Source organism: Lissotriton helveticus, chromosome 12, assembly GCF_964261635.1.
Source record: "Lissotriton helveticus chromosome 12, aLisHel1.1, whole genome shotgun sequence".
Classification (NCBI taxonomy): domain Eukaryota; kingdom Metazoa; phylum Chordata; class Amphibia; order Caudata; family Salamandridae; genus Lissotriton; species Lissotriton helveticus.
The window spans coordinates 337,104,110-337,122,888 of record NC_136073.1 but is presented as its reverse complement, the minus strand read 5'-3'; positions in this window follow the sequence as shown (position 1 = coordinate 337,122,888).

Sequence of the window (18,779 nt, the reverse complement as noted above, 5' to 3'; positions counted from 1 at the left end):
CCATAACATGCATTGGGAACAAGTAGTTCTTTTACAGAAAGAACTACAAAAGACTCACGTGATACATACACTGAGTCATCAACGTGATGGCGTTCACGTTGCAGGGAATTCATTGGCTGATGAGGCCACGAAGGCAGCTGTGCAAACGGCTTCTGTAGCTGCCATTACCTGGTCAAAAACAAAAATAGACAGCAAGATAATGCAAACTGTCGGTGCTTCAGTAAAAAAACAGTGGTAAGACACTCCTGAAAGGCTTTCCAGTAAAGTATCCATACAAAACTGATGCAAGTAATGTCCCTTTTGCTGTAATCCCTGGAGTGGGGGATAGGGCAATTCCAAACATTGAATATAGGTTAGGACTCATTTTAGCGGCATATGAAGGGCTCGCCTCTGCACATGCTGGTGTTTCCGCCACAGTATCGTTATTAAAACAGAGATATTGGTGGCCACGCATGAGAAAACAGACTAGAAACTATGTTTTAGATTGTGAAATATGCCAAAAAATGAAGGTATCAACAGTGAAACGACCTGCACAGACGCCCCTCCTAATCTCAGATAAAACTTTAGCATGTGTTTACCTGGACCACTGTGGTCCCTTACAAAGGGATGGCAACTATACATATATCATGGTCGTAGTGGATTCCTGTACGAGATTCATTTGGATGTGGCCCCAGTGCTCGGCTGATGCCAGAACTGTTATAAGAGATTTGCGAGTCTTTATCGGCACATACGCAATGGGCATGCTACATTCTGACCAGGGTCCTGCGTTTAGCTCCCGAGCTTACAAGGAGGCCATGGTCAGCTTGGGAATTGCATTGCGGTACTCTAGTCCATTCCATCCTGAGGGAAATGCGGTAGTGGAGAGAAAGAACCGTGACATAAAGCAATCTATAACAGCGAGGGTATTAGGTTCGGGTGATGGGTGGGTCAAACATCTAATAAGTGTCCAACGTAGTCTTAATAATCTGCCAAGACATTCTCTGCATGGAATCACTCCGTATGAACTTTTGTTTGGTACTAGAATGATAATCGAAGACCTCGATAGTCAGACTTCAGTGGTGGAACAAAAAACCTTTGATATCAAAGATCGTTTGGCTGTTTTACAGGACTTAAATGAAACAAGAAGTCTAAGTAAAACAAAGCTAAAGCCAACGGCCACTCAAGAAAAACCACCTGTCCCAGCAAGACCTGTCTGGATTACAAAGATTGGGGATCTGGTCGGAGAAAAGATCGCGGTGAAGAAGGAATTTGGGCCTTCTTACAGAAAAGCAGTACCTGTCTTAGCTATCAGCGGAACAATATCAGTAGTACTACCGCCCCTTGCTGGTAAAAAGGAGAACAGAGTTGTATCAATCGACCTGGTAAAACCACAATCATGTGGCCAATAATAAGTAGTAGGCCCAGTGGACTCCCAAGATGCAGCAGAAGACCAAACCTTGCTACAATTCAAGAGGTTCAAACTGAGAGACTAATCACATTTGATAAACTTGCAGTGAATAAAGGAGGACTATGCAACAAAGCCATGGAACTTGTGCCTCTTGAAACCCAAATTGCAATAGCTCATCAAGAAACACCAATCTACAATGATGTAGCATCTGACTATAGTAATATGACAAAAGAAGAAGCAACTAGAAAGAATAATAAAAATCCTGAAGCAATTCCAACAATTGATAGAACTGCATCTGGTTACTTCAATAATTTTGATGACTTTTCTGAAGATGCAAGTGAACATGAAGAAAAGCCAGCAAATAAAACTTTCAAAGAAAAAATAACTGAACTCTCATCAACTTGGAGAAACATATCTGATTTCACCATGGATTGAATTGTGGATTGTGTTAGGTGTACTTCTCCTCCTACTCTGGCTCATTTTGGTTTTAAGCTTGGAAGGAATGATTGATGGAAAATACAGTACAATGGACACAGCAAGTCAGAACATCAACTTGGTTCTAAAGCCTCACAGATCTTCTCACATTGAAAAAAAGAGAACTATCATCAGTAAACATCACAGCCATTCCTATACCTGGTCGTGTAGCATGGGACGCTACTGATTACAACATCTATGGCCCGGATGAACTCTTGAAATATCAAAACCAGTTCAAGGTTTCATTAAGTGACTTTGTATCACCTAGTACTTTCTCTGATGATTGGGACTTTGAAAATATTAATAATATGATGTCAGATTTAGAAATGTCAGCAAAATTTACAGAACATGATTATTTAGAAGGCTCATCAGATTATGAAGAAATGTATTGCTTTAATCATTATGGGCACCACTATTTGCATAAATCTGCTAAACCTTTTCACTTATAATCAATGGGAACATTGTCCAATACTGCCAAAAGGCAGCTAAAACATTTTATGAGAAATTCCCATACTTCTCAGGGTTTAATAACACTGATCCAGAAACGTTTTATTTTAAGATTATAAATAAGACAGGAATGAAAAACATGTTGACAAATACTAAACTGATATATTCTGCAAAATTTTATGAAAAATTGTCTACATTTGGTTTTGAATTTTGGAAAAACAACATTGAGACAAAACTGTCTGGGGTACAAATGACTGGCAGGTACAAGGTTTAGAATCATTATTCAGAGCCTGCATGATCCCAGAACAGATAATGTTCCTCAATGACACCATTCAACAAACAACCTGTGTTGGCCTAGCCAAGATAAAGGACTTCAACAAACCATCTATACCAAAGCCCATACCTGATAGTAATAGCACTACAGATGTGTAGATAGACGTATCCCATACTTTACACCAAAACAGAACTAATCCTGATTGGAGAAAATGGTTGATCTGGCCCACAGACACTAATAACTGTCAAGATAGATTCCTGAACAAAACACAGGGGTTCAAACAGAACAGGCCAGACCCAAGATATTCCCAGAGACAACAACCAGGCATAATAACAACATACAGTGTAGGAAAACTATGCCTCGAATGGCTATAGAAATCCACAGTACCTGAAATTAAGCAACACTTGACCTTACTTAAAGAAGGTGTTGACTTGCGAGATTTCTTATTGGGACCTCGAAAACAGCGTTAAAAACGTTTCATATACGCCGGTATATATGCTGCTTACAACGAAGTTTGGAAAGTAACACAAATTGAAACTGCTGAAAAAATACGAGAAATTGATCGTATCAATTTGGAAAAAACACTGTCTGTAGTGGACAATGGGTTAATGACTCTGTCCTCCAGAATTTATTCACTGGACAGCATTGTATCACCTGCTATTGATATATTAGAAGAGGATATGCTAATGTTACAACATGGCCAGTCCCAATTACGTTCTATTGTACACTTAGGCTGTACGTTACAAAATCTCCGTTCAGGCTACGTGCCATGGCGTCTAATCAACACAACGTCATTGTTTTCTGTCTTTAACCTTACAGATAAACAAATCTCTTTGGCACAAAGAGGGGCAGACTATACGGTGCTGAGCATTTAAAAACTAGAAAGATTACCATTGACAATCTAGGAAAAAACTGTCCTCGAATGGGTAATACATGGCACAATTTTACAATTCCGATAACGACTTTCAGTTTCAATATTGCCAAAAGCACATACCAGCGGGCCTGTATGAAAGGTTGGATAAAGGGTACATCAAGTCAACCTGGAAACTACCTTACACACATAGATGTTGGAGAGGGGAAAAAGAGGTATTTCTTAGTGGTAACAACTGTAAAAACTCACTGAGCGGTACACTTCTGTGTCAAGGAATTAACTTGCATGGAGCCTGCGAAGGCTCATCAAATAACCGTTCATTCCAGCTGCACGGCACCCCTGCTATACAAAAAGAGCCTTTTTTCAGAAAACTTTCCAATGGTAGTTACGTTATGTTAAGTGACCGCAGCTGTTGTGGCATGGTGCCTGGAACGGCCTATCTCGTCAGTGTTACATCCAGGGTCACTTGCTGTATGCAAGTATTGTATCCAAACAGCAAACCAGACAAGGAGGCAACGATATGGCCTTCTCTGAATATCTCTTCTATTCAAATTGATACTTAAAGCAGAATGAAATCCATTCTTTTACAAACAACTGTGCCTTTAACCTCGTCTAAAGAAACGTATGATCTGCAAATCGCAAGTACAGCAGCAGAGATGCATGCATTATTATCAACAAATTGCCCCGTACATTTTGTAGAAATGTTAAGTCAAATCTTAAACATGTCTGATACCAGTGGCTCGCACATGTATTTAAGACAATTTTTTCGGGACTGTTAGCACCCTTTGAAGCAGTCCTGAGCATCTTCCCGAATTTCGTGCACTCTGTGTTCGGCCGCCTGCCTCTCATCTTGGGACTCGTAGCAGGAATCATATTTTTGTTCCCTCTGCTCCGATATGGCAAGTCCAGCCACAGACAAAACTCAGGCTACAATGGAAGAAACGCTCCTAGCAATGAGATACAGAGATAGGATTACTAAAGTCCTCGGCTTGGCTCGGCTAAGATCTGAATACTACCTGGTTTCTTTCGTTCAGACCAATCTGGCAAGATTGCATCCTACCTGTTCTACGATGCCTGCTCTGTGGAGAAGAATGTGTGTTAGACGTCTGTCTCACTCTCCCATCAGCAGTACCTATGGATATCGATACTTTGCTTGGTTCGGTAACGGCTCATGCAACGTGTTGTCCCCAGCGGCTACCTATTCTGATGACGGCATTCGTTGAGCCCTCACCATTACGATTAGGTGGCGGTGAGGTACGAGATGAAAGCGGCACACAAGTACAACCTTCTGTGACAATTGCTGATCTAGACACCGATGACGGCAATGCATCTCACATATGCACTATTTCTACTTTTTCGGACATGGTCCAACCTTCACCTACTGTTGTAGACAAATTCTTTGCCAGCATCTGAGTTAATGTTCTCTCCTAACAACGAGAATAGCTTTTGAAAACACGAGCACACAGCGTTCCCTGAACTCTGTATTTGACTTTCAGTTTTGATAAACAGAACTTCTAAAAACTCTGGAACTATTTTTTTCCCTGAAAGCGAAATTATTTTTTCCACGTTCCCAAAATATTTACTTTTTTGGCACATGATACTCTGCTTAAAGTAGAACTATTCTTAGAGAACAAGATTTCTATTTTTGAAAACTCTAGAGACGATATTTTGACTTAGCCTCTAGCACATGTACAGTCTTGTATAAATGTGATGAAATGGTCTCGACCTTCTCTTCTGTATTAAGAGCCATTTCATAAATGTAATTTTCGTGATTCATTCAGTCAACATTCCAATGTACAATATATGCATTATCTGAATGATACCACTGCTTACAAACACGTACAGTATAATACTCATTTTTTGTGTATATACCATTTCAAATGCATTTTATGTATTTTGGGGTGGGATGGAAAACACATGCATAGATATGTTTAAAATTGCATAGTATTTAGTAATGATGGACATTATACGTGGAGTGGGTGTTGTAGACGAATCTAGGACTCTACTAAATATTCCCGATTTATGCCCTTATGTGGTTATATCAAATCATATCCTTATATAGGCATAAGAATCCTACCCATATTAAGACATAGCCAATGCAGTCCAAATACGGCAAGGCTACTCCCATAGACTCCTAGAAAGCACAACGTGTTCTTAAACAAACCAAGCCTCCAGCAGCCTGGGAATTCCCCCTGCTTCTGTATTGTTTTGTCCTAGAACTCCCGGAGTCCTGAAAGAACTGCGAGTTCTTAGTGACGTCTTATGTCCAACCTTACGTCAAACTCGGCACCTTCCAGGTATAAATATACCAGCATCTGCCCTAGCAAAAGACACTGTGGTTTGGAGCAGATCGACTATCTACTTGCCCGACGCCCTGCTGTAGCAAGTGCTGAAGGAAGCCGACCCTCCCACTGACGCACTGAGAGAGACGCTGTCTTTTCTCCTGCCGAGAAATCCAGCTCCAGTGTTTCCCTGTCACCCTTGCGGGTTGCTGGGAGATCGAGTCCTGAGAGAGAGATACAAGACCGCCTTCATTCTATAACCAAGGTACGGAGCTGATTAGACCCTTAGAGAATTCTTGATTCAGATTCTTGGCAGAAACTATCTTAACTCAAACTACATCTCACTTACTCCTTCCCATGTACTAGGCTTAGGTTAGGTACACCGGGGTAGGCGTATCTTAGAAGCGCCAGTTGAGTACGTTTAGTCATGATTTTATCATTGTATATATTTTATCAGTTTTAAACACAGTATGGCTTAGAAACCATACCATGCTTTTACGGTATTATTTTATAATACTCCTTTTACTGTACGCACTTTACTTTATGACAAGTATTGCGATTGTAGCAATTCACTTCTCTTGCATGAGAAAGAAGACTGTTCAATAAATAACCTCTTTTATTGAAATCGCCCGTCTCTCTGTTTCTCTGCACTTCTGGTGAAACTAAGCATGCACGATTGACTGAGTAAAATAGTTATCTATTGTTTCCGCGACTCTGGAGGTATACTCCTTATTCTTGGGGGAGCAAAGTTGTCATGTTTTGCGGTCTTCAGAAACTAATCCCTTCTTGGGAATTCAAGAAAGTTTCTAGTGACCTCTGAGCTAGCTGGCATTCATAATTAAGTCTATCATATTCAATAGAGACCTAGTCGACCTAAGTCCTACGTCTAAACTATCGTTTATGTTATTCCAATGCGCAGAGCCTATTGGGAATATAGGAACTACACTACACTATGGCTAGGTTGATACATGGAGACACACATTTGGGAAGAGATGCTATTATACGCATGAATCAACTCGAAAATCAGAAACATAGCAGAGGCACTCTGCCAGAGGTGCCTGGTTTGTCAGCAATTTAACCCAGGAAAGAAAACTGTAGTGTTGCCAGGAAGGATTGGAAAGGCAGAGGGCCCTTTTATTCAACTACAACTTGACTTTATTCAGTTCCCCCTTGTTGAGGAATGAATACATACTTGTCATTGTCTGCCTATTCTCAAAGTGGGTAGAAGCCTACCCCACACACAGGAATGATAGCCTCACAGTACCCAAGTTGTTACTTAGGGAACTTATACCTCGGTACAGATTTCCAGTCACATTTGAATCACAGAGGAAAACATTTCCATAGTGAAGTGATAAAACAGATTTGTGAAGCATTGAAGATCACGCAAAAACTGCACTGTGCATATCGTCCAAAGGCTTCTGGAGTGGTAGAACAACTGAATGGCACTATCGAATAAAGATTGGGGAAAAATGTGTGAATCCACTCAAATGGAATGGCCAGATGCTTTGCCCCTTGTTTTGATGGGACTTAGAAGTATTCCAGACCGGAACACAGGCTTGAGTCCCCATGAGATACTGATAGGAAGAGCAATGCAGCAAGCATGGGTGCCAGGATACAAACTGATAAGCATATCTGATGATTTGGTACTAGAATACTGCAAAGAACTGGCTGACCAAGTGCATTCTATCTCTCACCAGGTTGGGGAAGACGCTGTCGCCAGGTCAACGGCTCCAGCACATGACCTGAACCCAGGTGATTGGGTCGTAATAAACAAACATACTCGATAAAGTTGCCTTGAACCAAGGTGGGGAAAACCACGACAAGTCATTCTGGTTACCACCACAGCTGTGAAATGTGCAGGGGTACCACGGTGGATCCATGCCAGCCATACGAAGAAAGTGACTGAACCTGAAGAAACTGAGGCTGAAGGTTGTGCAGCTGAGGGGTCTCAAGATTTTGGTCCTGAAGTAGCTGAAGAACAACCGAGCTCCAGTCAAGATGATTGGGTCCCAATAATCGACCTGACTATAGATCCTGTGAGGACAAGAAGACAAACCTATTGAGATAGACAGTGGGATAGTGAGGACGAGACAGGTGTAGAGGAAGATACTCAGATCATCGAAATCCAAATCAAATCTGATTCTGAGGAGGACCAGATAGGGAAAGAACAGGTAATTGACACTCCCCCAAGAACTCCGGAGCCAGAAGAGGGACAGATAGAAATTAGGGCAGACGTTCAAGCGGAAGAAAATGAAAAGTTCGAAGTGCTTGAACAGGACCAGATAGGAGTAGACAATTGTGTGCAGGAAGAAGAAAACGAAACAGAACAAAGCCAAATCCAGCATACACCTGAACAAGGCCAGTTTAGAGATCGGGCAGAAGAAACTGATAAAAGACCTGGACCTAGTCAGTTAGGAAGAAATACAGAAGACGATCTTGAAATAAATGTGCCACAACTGAACGAAAATAAGAGTGTTCGAAGAAAGCCAAGACACAGTTAAAAGACTCAGAAAAGGAGACGCAGTACCTAGATTTGTAAAAATACTGAGACTGGGACTAAAGACAATAAACGAAGAACCTGAGCAGATAAATGAACTCTCAAGTCAAACTGATCCGGCTGTGATAAAAACCAAGAGAAGGAGTGGAGTGCTCGTATAAAGAGACTGAATAACAAATATCAGAGTCCTGAGTGGACTTACTTTGTATTGGAAGATTTTGAAAACCTGGAAATAAGTGACAAAAGTGATGAAGAGTTGATTACTGATCAGACCCACGAAGAAGCGAAACCAACCTGAAAGTTGCCCCGAGTAAGCAAGCTGTGCAGAGCTACAAAGAGGGGTTGAAGCTTCTTTTGAGTCAAAATGTCTGATTCCTCTGTGCATGGGAGATCGAGACGAGGTTGTTTAAAAACATGCTGCAAAGTATGTTTATGTAGTGTAGCAATAGTGCTTATACTTTGGATAGGACTAACAATAGCTATTCCTTCTATGATGAGTAAAGACCCAAATCTGTACCCTACTAATCAATTGCCAAAAGACACTGAAGAGTTATAGACTAGAAATACACCACAAAGAGTAGATGCACCAGAAAAGGCACTTAGCCTTACGCAAACCAAATTTGACTAAGAAGCACCAGATGAGGAAGGACTACATCATAATAAAATTAAGAATAAAACTCATTGAAACGTTTTTGCAAACCTGTTAGTACATAATGTAGAAGCTATGGAAATAGACGACTGTTATGTCTGCATGAAGCTGCCTACTTCAGTAGCTGAAGGTGTGACATACCACCATTTGCCACTAACCTATGGAATTTCCTGTAGTATTTTAACTAGTTTATTCTATAGAAGAGGACCTTTACAGTATTATTCAAACTTTGATGTGATATTTTCTGAACTTCCTGTGCAAAGAAACCTAAACCCTGTACATACAACTAGAGATGTAGCCAAATACATGAGTGAATATTTTCTAACTGTAGGTAAAATAAATATAGATGATGCACACAAAAATAACTTGACCTGTTCATTACACGAGAAAGAGAAAATGTTTCTAAATATGGCAGAGAAAAGAAGAGAAAGTTTCCAAAAGAAAGCAAAAGACAAGAATCAGAAAACCCCTAAATGGGCTGAAAGCATAGGGAGCACCTCAAATGATGGGGCTAATGCTGCTATGTTGCTGGATTTCGAAAAGAAGGGGCAACTTTGTCTTCAAAGAGAAAGAACCAGTTACTATAACAATATATTCATTGGTTCCAGTGAATGTGAACACAATTACAAGGTAATTGGGGGTTGGGGTTTCAAAGATGCGTCCAAGCCTTTGTTTCTCTGGAATTTATTATATATCTGGGAACAAGGCTTATTTCCAATTACCCGACCATTGGTACGGGTGCTGTTACTTTGGTATTGTCTTCCCAAAGATATACCATGTGGGGAAAATCGCTGGAAGCACTGAAAGAACTAATTTATTAGTACGTAGTAAAAGAGAAAGTGTTTGTGAAAAAGTAGGTGATATTTTAGTGCATTGATACCTACAGTGGGAGTGGTTCTGAATACACAGAGATTCTGCAAATTGTCAACAGTAGTGGATTGGTTATCAACTGACACTGCTGGAGCTTTCCTGATGGTCAATACCAAATTGGTTGCGATCAGATCAATGGTTTTACAAAATCGACTTGCTCTTGACACGTTATTGGCAAAAGAGGGTGGAGTCTGTAAAATGTTGAAAGTGCAACATTGTTGCACTTACATCCCAGACAAAAGTGTGGAAATTAAAGGGTATGTGAGAAATATTACAAATTTGGAAAAAGAGCTTAAACCACTGGAGGTTGACAGTGCATGGAAGAGACTTACTGATGGTCTGTCCGCTGTAGGTAGTTGGTTTTCTAATTTAGGTAAGAGTTTTGTGAGTAAAATACTGATGCCAATAGTGGGAATAGGTCTATTAGTGTTCATAATAATAATTTGCTGCAAGTGTCAAACACAAAAAGAAATATTCTGTGAATAAGCGAGGAGTGAAAAGAAATGTCGAAGAGCTCGAATTAGAAGAATTGAATAATCAGATTTACAAAAGAATGAAAAATTCTCATCCTAATAAAGTTAATGAGAAAAGACCAAATAGAAAGTTTGAAGAAATTGAACTGGGTGATATGTGAGAAGTTGGCATCTGGTTTCATTAATTGTGATGATATAAAATATCATCAAAGAGGGGATTGATGGAGCAAGGATTCGCATGTAAAGCGACTTGCTTGAACTCATGAACCTCATGTAACGGTAATCAACTAATCAACATGTTTGTCTTGTTAATTTGCCCCTTTTCTTACATTTTTGGGTATCCGAGTGAAGCTTGCCTATGTGTTTAATAATCCTAATATGCTTGCAACCTAAAATGGCTGCTGCTACGTGGGAATTTCTACTGCACATTCGTCGGTCATACCCATGTGACGTGACGTACTCGCAGTTCTGGAGGGAATCTGTTCGCATCTGCGCATTAGCGCTAAAATAGCTGCTTTGTGTTCTCACCTGCGAGAAGCTTGCATTGCTGCTTTTGCTAAGCTGTTTGTTCTGCATAACTTAATGCTATAGTTTATTATAAAGTAATGGGTATAGAATAGAAGTTCATGGTATACAGTGTATTCATTTTTTCTGTGTTCTAAAACTGTTTATTTTCCATTTTATGGTACATTACTAAATATGGCCTGTTGTCCCTTGCTGCACTCCATCTTATTTGAAACTGAGTCTGCGCGAGATCTGCGAGTCTCCACAGCAATGACCTTCGAAACTTTGCCAGATGGCAACTCCAGCCAAGATGCGCCTGGGAAGAAGACTCTCACCTAGTCGAAGAGGCTGAACTGTACTGACATTATAACATTGTATACAATATTAAATTCACCATTGTTATGTGTAAAGCATATGTCATGAGAACCTGAAATTCAAGGGGTGTTGACGAAATGCAAATGAAGAGCCTGAGAAAGTTCAAAATTTAGGTGGTGTGATGACCTGTCCTTTTCCTCTGCCCAATCAAAATTGGGGATCCTTACACTTGCAACATTGGGGGGTGGTACACTGACCTGGAAAACAGTATAACTAGCCTAGGTTTAGCTAGAAAAATTGTCTGACTTGTCCGAATAGCTGACCTATCACTGACCCAACATACTCAATAGCTGATCGAAAACAGAGGTGCTGCGGAGCACTCTGTCAGACAGACTCACAGACCGAATCGGGGTTTTGGGAACCTTAAGTGCTTGGCGAAGCACTTTGCTGGGGAAATTGATAAACCAATCGGGGTTTCTGACTGATAGCTGCAGAGAGGGAGTAGCGCAGGCGTTGCAACTGAACTGCGGGTGCTGGTCTCAACTTTGGTGGTCCTGTCCTGATCCTAATCTGGTTTTCCTGTCCTGGTTTCCATTCTGCACCTGCTGGCCTACTGGCAACTGCATTCCTTGGGGTTCTTCTGTCCTTAACTGACCCGTGGCCAGGGTTGGTCTCCACACCGCACTAGGTAAATATAAATCTGTGAGGGAAACACACTTGCGTCCTTTTATTACCTTTCCTGAAATCGTGCCAGAGTCACAACTGCATATGTTCTTTTTCCTCTCCTAGTCCTTTTTGATACATTATTAAATCGTAATCCTTGCCATTTTAGCATGACACATATTTCCTATCCTTTAGAATTGAAGATAAAGAACTGTTCATGAGTATATAGATCTTCCCCTTCTTTACCCTCCTTTAGCCTAAGATTTAAGTGGGTGCCTTGAATTATTAGCGTGTTCCATATCTTACCTTCCCTATAGCTACATGGTTACTTCATTTTTCGTCATTTAATAGGTTCCTTCTTCATATCCACCTTTCTAGTGGTACTCAAACTTTGATTTCTAGCATGTTCCTTATTTTTCCCCGTCCTTTAGAAACACCATATTAGGTCTAATTTTCTGTAAGATTCTTATTAGCATGTTCCCTGTTCTTACCTTCCCTTTAGACTTCTAAATGGTTGGCATCCTATATATTTTACATGGTTACACGCTTTTCATGATTGTTATTATTGCTAGTTTGCTTGCTGTAAACCTTATGCTTTCAAACCTCGAAGAAGAATAGATAAAGGTTTTCAAAACTTCTTGAGTTTGTGGTTATTATAAAAGAGTGCAAATGTTATAAATGTTATTTTAGACTGCTTTTCTTTTCAGCTAGCTCCCTGTACCATTGTGGTCATAGGTACCAAATGACCAGGATTGGTAAGTCCCTGGTCTAGGAATTAGTTAGTGTTAAATAACTGGTAGTAGAGTGTAGGTTACCCGATTAAATAAATATGGTAAATTGAATTATGGGCCCAAATGTGCATATGGTAAAATTATAGTCGGGTGACCCGCGCGCTCTATCAAGGTGATCCCTTTCAAGGCCCTAGTTTTTTGCACCAATGGTCAGTTGTTGTAGTGTAGTTCCTATATTCCCAATAGTCTCTGCGCATTGGAATAATATATCCTATAGATTTGACGTAGGACTTAAGTCGACTAGGTCTCTGTCGAATATATTAGACTTAATTGTGAGTGCCAGCTAGCTCAGAGGTCACTAGAAATGTTCTCGAATAAACAAGAAGGGATTAGTTTCTGACAACCGCATAAACATGACAACTTTGTTTCCCCAAGAATAAAACTGATCCTCAGAGTCGTGGAAACAATAGATAGATATTTCACTCAGTCAATCGTGCATGCTTCGTTTCATCAGAGGTGCAGAGAAATAGAGAGACGGGCGTTTTCAAAAAAAGTATTTATTGAACAGTCTACTTTCTCATGCAGAAGAAATGAACTGCTACAATCGTAATACTGGCTGTAAAGTATAATGCGTACAGCAAGAAGAGTATTATAAAATAATACTGTAAAAGCATGGTATGGTTTCTAAGCCATAAGATACAATCATAAATAACTAAGTATGGGTGAAATTTGCGAATTCGCGCAAAATCGAATTCGCAATCCGCGAATTTGTGCGAATTTGCGGATTTTTGGTTTTTTGCGTGTTCGCGGGGTTTTGTGCGTGTTTGCGGGTTTTTTTGCGTGTTCGCTGGGCTTTTTGCGTGTTCGCGGGCCGCTTGCATGGCGAAGTTACCCATGCGGTCGTGTATGGGCACAGCACCCTCTGGTTCACCACTGCCACCCTCTGGTTCACCACTGCCACCCTCTGGTTCACCACTGCCACCCTCTGGTTTACCCCTGCCACCCTCTGGTTTACCCCTGCCACCCTCTGGTTCACCCCTGCCACCCTCTGGTTCACCCCTGCCACCCTCTGGTTCAGCACTGCCACCCTCTGGTTCAGCACTGCCACCCTCTGGTTCAGCACTGCCACTCTCTGGTTCACCACTGTCACCCTCTGGTTCACCACTGTCACCCTCTGGTTCACCACTGTCACCCTCTGGTTCACCCCTGCCACCCTCTGGTTCACCCCTGCCACCCTCTGGTTCATCACTGTCACCCTCTGGTTCACCACTGCCACCCTCTACCGAGACCTTTTGTGACGCAGTGGCAGCACAAAAGATGCGCCATGGTGCCGGGTATTAACAACGTGACGCATCTAAGAGATGCGTCACGTTGTAAAGCCCTGCGCCATCAGGAGGCGTTCCGGCACAGGGGAGGGCGTTCCTGCACAGGAACGCCTCCTAAAAGTGGCTGAGTGAAATCTACAAGATTTCACTCAGTCACTTTTAGGCCAATGCTGCGACAAAACCCTGCGCCTGCTTGAAGCAGGCGCAAGGCTTGATGCAGCATTGGGGAGATAGGGCCCCCCAGAGCATTGCTGGAGCTTCGTCGCAAGCGCGACGCAGCTCCAGCAATGCGCTGCTTTTACGGCACAGATGCGTGACGCATCTGTGCCATTTTTGCCACATGGTGCGCCGCATTCTAAATGAGGCGCACCATGGGTCGCGGAGCTGCAGCGCACAATAACTGGCGCATCCCTGTGGATGCGCCAGTTATTGTAAATCTGCCAAAATACATTTAGCCAACGAGGGAGCACTTGCAGATTAGACAGTAGAAAGTACTCCAGTTGAGTAGAGGTATTGCACAAAAAGGTGGCATCTTCGTGGACAAACACACAGGGCGGGATTCATTCTGCCCCTAGTTAGACTCGTTTTTTGTGCCCTTCTGCCCTCTGTTAGACTCGTTTTTCCCTTGTTTTTGTGCCCTTCTGCCCTCTGTTAGACTCATTTTTCCCTTGTTTTTCTGCCCCCTGTTAGACTCGTTTTTGTGCCCTTGTGCCCACTGTTATTCCCTTGTTTTTGTGCCCTTCTGCCCTCTGTTAGACTCCTTTTTGTGCCTTTCTGCCCCTTTAGACTGTTTTTTGTACCCTTCTGCCCTCTGTTTGACTCTTTTTTCCCTTGTTTTTCTGCCCTTCTGTCCTCTGTTAGACTGGTTGTTTGTGCCCTTCTGCCCTCCGTTAGACTCGTTTTTCCCTTGTTTTTCTGCCCTTCTGCCCTTTGTTAGACTGCTTTTTGTGTCTTTGTGCCCTCTACATCACCACATCATCACTCAGCGCTACCCCAGCATCACTCAGCACCACCACATTATCACTCAGCACCACCACATTATCACTCAGCACCACCACATTATCACTCAGCACAACCACATTATCACTCAGCAGCACCACAGCATCACTCAGCAGCACCGCAGCATCACTCAGCAGCACCACAGCACCACTCAGCCACACCACAGCACCACTCAGCCCCACCGCAGCATCACTCAGCACCACCACAGCATCACTCAGCACCACCACAGCATCACTCAGCACCACCACAGCTTCACTCAGCACCACCACAGCACCACTCACCGCCACCACAGCACCACTCAGTGCCACCACAGCATCACTCAGCGCCACCACAGCATCACTCAGCGCCACCACAGCATCACTCAGCGCCACCACAGCATCACTCAGCGCCACCACAGCATCACTCAGCGCCACCACAGCACCACCACAGCATCACTTAGCACCAATCAGCACCACCACAGCACCACCACAGCACCACTCAGCGCCACCACAGCACCACTCAGCGCCACCACAGCATCACTCAGCGCCACCACAGCATCACTCAGCACCACCACAGCATCACTCAGCACCACCACAGCATCACTCAGCACCACCACAGCATCACTCATCACCATCCCAGTATCACTCATCATCACCACAGCACCACTCAGCACCACCACAGCACCACTCAGCGCCACCCCAGCATTAATCTGCGCAACCATTCAACAACAACTGGTTCAAATATGTTTTCTCAATGTTTCAAACTTTATTACAAATGTCACAAAAAGATGTTAATATTTCACTTCTGTTCTTGGATTTTCGTCACAATAAAATACACTGAACATAATCTTCACAAAAGTTATTTACAAAAGTTAAAGCTATTGCCATTATAAATTAAAATCACTTTTATTTAAGTATTAATTATTTTAAAAAATTAAAAGCCATTGTAATTTGTTATATCAATACAGCTAAGTCACGTAAATACAAAACATGTTGCATTACAAATGCTATAGGTGCCACATTTGCCAAAGTTATAACTATTGGCATTGTAAATGACAAAGCTATTAATTTATCTATTTTCAAAACCAACCCATAAATAAAAAAAAATTTAATTTACAAGACTAATAGCTCAACTTTCCTAATGCGAGACCTATTGCATTGCAAATGCTTGTTTTTATATCTGTCAGTGCTTCCTGTTGAGGTTTAATTTTCGTGACAGGCGCCTCATTGCCTACTTGTATCTATACTCTGACCCTGCTTCAAGGGTCAGAGCAGGGTCAGAGAATAGTTGCAAGTAGGCAACGAGGCGCCAGGAAGCACTTACAGGCTTACAGCAGCAGGTGCCCAAGACGAAGTTAATTTCTTTGTAACTTTTTTGTAAAAGGTTACAAAAAATTAGCTTCAACTTTTGCACCTGCTGCTGTAACCCTGTAAGTGCTTGGCTGAAAATTCGTCCCCGCTGATTCGCGGATTTTACCGTGATTTCGCGAGATTCGTGGAAAATCTGCAAATTCCGCGAGCGGAACGAATTTTCAGCCCATGCTTATAAATAACAAAGACTAAAAGTACTCAACTGGTGTTACTAAAATACGCCTAACCCGATGAACCTAACCTAAGTCTAGTATATATATACTGGATTTTATACAGCGCGAACAGCGACCTCTCGAGGAGGTGTCCCGGCGCTAGTAGAACACAGATAACCTGAGGCAAGAAATAGGAAAGCTAGCGTGGCTGGGTGAAAAGCCACGTTTTTAGCAGTTTCTTAAAGCAGGGTTCGGAGGGGGCCTGTTGGATTGCTTGTGGCAGGGAGTTCCACAGAGCGGAGACGTTAGCTGAAAAGGTCCGACCGCCTAGTCGGGCCTTTTTTGCCCGCGGGACTATCAGTTGGACACGGTCATTGGACCGTAGTACACGGCTTTGGGAGTATCTTGGAAGGCGGTTTTTCAGGTATTGTGGGCAGGAGCCATACAGAGATCTGAACGCAAGCGTCAGAGCTTTGAATTTTATTCTGTTGGCCACTGATAGCCAATGCAGGGTTCGGAGATGCGGAGAGACTGACTGCTTGAAAGGAATTCGCAGTAACAGTCTCGCAGCCGCATTTTGAACTACCTGAAGCTTGTGAGTCAGGTATTTTGGGAGGCCAAGGTATAAACCATTGGCATAATCCAGCCGTGAAGTGACAGTCGCGTGGACAACCGTTTTTCTACAGCTCTCCGGTAAAAGTCTAAGAATTTTTCGGAGGTTTCTCAACTTGCTCAGGCAACATCCGGCCACTTGTTGGATATGGGATGTAAAGGACATGTTATCATCCCATCTCACTCCAAGATTTTTTGCCGAGTGACTGGGTGAAGGGGGCGGGCCCATCTCCGTCGGCCACCAGAGTTCAGGGGCGGGGGAGGGACCCTTGCCGAAGAAAATGACTTCGGTTTTATTAGCATTTAGTTTTAATTTATTGGTGTTCATCCAGTGCGCAATGTCCTGGAGACAGCCTTTGAAATTAGAGAAAAATCCTGCGTCGTCTCCGAGTACGGAAATACCAACTGGGTGTCGTCGGCATATGAGATTGCCTTGACACCCCAGTTGGCAATTAGCGTAAAGAGAGGAGCCAGGTAGATGTTGAACAAAAGGGGGCTGAGGGCCGATCCCTGCGGGACTCCACAACTGAGGGTTTTGGGTGTGGAAGAAATCGTCCCAAGTGCCACCTTCTGCGTTCTAAGTGAAAGGTAGGAGCTTATCCACCCCAGCGCTCTGTCCTGAATACCTATCTCTGTCAGCCGGCTGAGTAGCCTGGCGTGATCCACCGTATCGAAGGCGGCCGACAGATCCAGGAGTACCAGCATTGCTGAGTTTCCTGCATCCATCGACCACCTCACTGACTCGGCTACCTCTATGAGCGCTGTTTCAGTGCTAAAGCCGGGACGGAAGCCCGATTGAGTTTCATGTAGAATGTTGTTAGTTTCCACAAATTTGCTCAGTTGGCGCTGTATAATTTTTTCCAGCATTTTTCCCGGGGCCGCTAGTAGGGATATTGGGCGGAGATTCGTAAGGTCATCTGGGTCACCATTAGGTTTCTTCTTTAGGGGTAAGAGAGTAGCGTGCTTCCAGACATCCGGGAAAGTGCCTGAAATGATGGAAGAGTTCCAAATACATTGAAGTGTGGGGGCTACCGAATCCGCTATGGCACTCCATAGTTTAGCTGGGCAGGGGTCGTCAGGGGAGGGAAGAAGTGCATAGGTTTAGTTTCTTTGCCAAGAATCAATGCAAGATTTCTCTTAGGGTCTAATCAGCTCCGTACCTTGGTTTAGAATGAAGGAGGTCTGGTATCTCTGTCTCAGGACTTGTTTTCCCAACACCCCGCAGGGGAGCTTAGAAACACTGGAGCTGGATTCTCAGTGAGAGAAAGGCAGCCTCTGTCAGTGAGTCAGCTGGAGGGTCAGCTTCCTTCGGCACTTGCTGTAGCGAGCTGCGTCAGGCAAGTAGATAGTTGAACTGTTCCAAACCACTGTGAGTTTGCTAGGGCAAGTGTGGCATATTTATACCTTAAAGGTGCCTGGTTTGATGTAAAATCGGACATTATAACGTCACCAAAGAACCCCAAAGTAATGGTAGTTCTTTGAAAATGCCATGATTTCTAGGACAAATCAATATTCAAGAATGGGGATGTTCGTGACTGCTGAAGCAGAGTTTTCCAAGAAATCATTGTGGCTTTTTGATACTAGTGGAAGTAGCCATGCCTGTATTTGGACTGGATGGGTTATGTCTAAATATGGTTATGATTTCTATGCCTATATAAGGGCGAAGTGAATTATACCTATATAAGGGCATGAATCGGTAAATTACACTAGGGTTCTAAAAAAGCTATACAACACCCACTCCACTTTATTATGTTCGATATTACCAAATACTAAGCAAAAACATATCTAAAGCATGTGTTTACAATCCCACCCAATAATACATAAAATGCATTTGAAATAGTTGTATACGAAAATGAGCTTTTGTGCTGTGTGTATTTTACAAAAGCAATATTTTCATTCAAAGCA